The sequence below is a fragment of the Gossypium hirsutum genome, chromosome A02, assembly GCF_007990345.1.
Source record: "Gossypium hirsutum isolate 1008001.06 chromosome A02, Gossypium_hirsutum_v2.1, whole genome shotgun sequence".
NCBI classification, from domain to species: Eukaryota; Viridiplantae; Streptophyta; class Magnoliopsida; order Malvales; family Malvaceae; genus Gossypium; species Gossypium hirsutum.
Genome location: NC_053425.1, coordinates 81,109,620 through 81,112,049, shown reverse-complemented (window position 1 = coordinate 81,112,049; position 2,430 = coordinate 81,109,620). Strand labels below are relative to the sequence as shown.

General features: G+C 37.2%; 1 non-coding gene across 1 annotated transcript; it reads right to left on the bottom strand.

Moving 5' to 3' along the window:
* Positions 1 to 734: 734 nt before the first annotated feature.
* On the bottom strand, positions 735 to 836 carry LOC121216753 (small nucleolar RNA R71). The gene has a single exon (XR_005912936.1). It is a non-coding gene; the product is annotated as a small nucleolar RNA R71 (small nucleolar RNA).
* Between the last annotated feature and the right edge of the window lie 1,594 nt (positions 837 to 2,430).

The window sequence follows — 2,430 nt, the reverse complement described above, 5'->3', positions numbered from 1 at the left end:
ATAACTCGACATTTACTTGTCACTTTATTACTTGTTGCGATTGTGTACATTTGCCCATTTTCGTCGTTCCAAGTTTTTAGCGCCGTTGCTGGGGACTGTTTTAAAATACATTATATGTGAAATTGTTAATTTTGCATTTTGGTCTTCTTTTTTTTTTGTTAAATTCTAATCCCATTTTTTTTTGTGTTTGTTTCAGGTGTTTATGAGTATCGATCAAATTATTGACTTACTCCTCATAGAACCTGAAATTGAAAAGACTTTTAGATAAAGGAGATGGCAAGCAAACAAAAGAAGGACCAAGGATATGAATTTCAAAAATCCAAACCAAAATCCAGGAGGAACTTTCGCTTATAATACTCACAATTCGATCATTATTGTCGATGATAAAAACTGTGCCATTCAACAATATGTCATACCTCTATTAGGAGACCCGAAGTCGAGGCACAACAATTCGAGCTGAAGCTAGTCATGTTCTAAATATGACAAAATATGGGTCAATTTAGTGGGATTCCCACTGAAGATCCACTTCTTCATCTTCGGCTATTCATGGAAATGAGTGACTCACTTAAAATAGTCGGGGCGACTGAGGATGCCTTGAGACTGGATTATTTCCATACTCATTAAGAGATAGAGTACGAGCGTAATTGAACTCCCTACTGTCTGATTCCATAACAACATGGAAAGAATTGGTTGAACGTTTCTTAATGAAATATTTCCCTTCATCTTTAACCACCATGATCCGAAATGAAATCACTTCATCAACTTGATGAAGAATCTTTATATGAGGCATGGGAGCAGTTCAAGGAGTTATTACGAAAGTACCCTCATCATGGCATTCCTTACTGCGTTCAAATGGAGACTTTCTATATTGGTCCCAATATTCATACTAGAATGATGGTGGATGCTTCGGCCAATGGATCCCTTCTTTTTATGTCTTATAATGATGCATACGAGATTATTGATAGAATTGCCAGCAATAACTATCAGTGGCCAACAAATCGAGCATCACGAGTACATGAAGCGGACATACTTGCTTCTTTCGGAACCCGGGTATACTATATGTCTTCTATGCTTAAAAACATAATTGTTAATGGTTTCAATAGTAATCTATCAGGTCAGCAGCTGAACCAGTTCAAGTATATTTCTTGTGAATACTGTGGAGATGGCCATTTCTTTGAAAATTGCCCATCGAATCAAAAGTCAAATTATTACATGGGAAATCAGAATTGGAATGGTCCGCAATCAAATTTTTACAACTCTTCATGGCAGAACCATCCAAGTTCTCCAAAGTGTTTTTAAAATTGCATTCATAAATAATTCTTTTCACAGTCCCTATGGGTACGATAACTCGACATTTACTTGTCAATTTATTACTTGTTGCGATTGTGTACACTTGCACATTTTCGTCGTTCCAGTCATCCACATCATGGACAATCAGGTTTGTTGGCCTTAACACTACCAATGCTTGCTAATGATGTAGCTTGAGCTTTAAATCATGCATGTTGCTTACCACAACCTTTGCTAGAATATCCCACTGAAGCGGTCGAACGATTATGGTAGTCCTTTGATCTCTTAGACGATGAATGATATGATTTCGTAGTGGATCTCTCTCTTGAATCTCTACCTTTTTCTTTACTAAGCTCCTCGAATTTGTGTGCTCTATCAACCAAGACAACAAATTCTTTGAGCTCGAGAATTTTGACTAAAAGCTTTATATCTTCATTCAACCTATCTTCAAACTGTTTACACATAGCAACTTCAGTTGTAATGCATTCTCGGGTGTACTTACTCAATCTGACTAACTCTCTTTCATATTCAGATACTGTCATATGACCCTGTTTAAGCTACAGAAATTCTTTATGCTTCTGATCCAGTAATTTTTGACATATATATTTCTTTTTGAACTTGATTTGAAATAATTCCAAGTGATCTGCTCTCTTGGTACTACAGAAATCAACGTGTTCCACCACGGATATGTTGAATCTTTCAATAGAGATACGACACATTTGACACATTCTGTCAGTGAAGATGATAACTTATCAAAGACTCTAATAGTATTCTCTAACCAAAACTCAGCTCTCTCAAGATCATCATCAACTGTAGCCCTAAATTCTTCAGCCTCATATTTACAGATTTTATCAACAAGCGACTTATTTGCTCGTAAAGGTTCCAAACCTTGAGAAACTATAGGAACCGGTTGGGGAGCAGATGGGGGTAGAGGTCATTGAGCAGTCAAATTTGGTCGGATAAACTCTGTGAACCACTTGTTCATCATTTGGAAGAAGGCTTCCCTAGCCTCTCCTCCTCAGCCCTTAGGTACGAGCCTAGAACCATAGGACGTTGCTCCATGAACGGAGGGTTGCGTGTTACTTTCTACATCATCAGAGTTTGCTCGATTGGAATCCGTTACTATATGAAAATATAATTCAA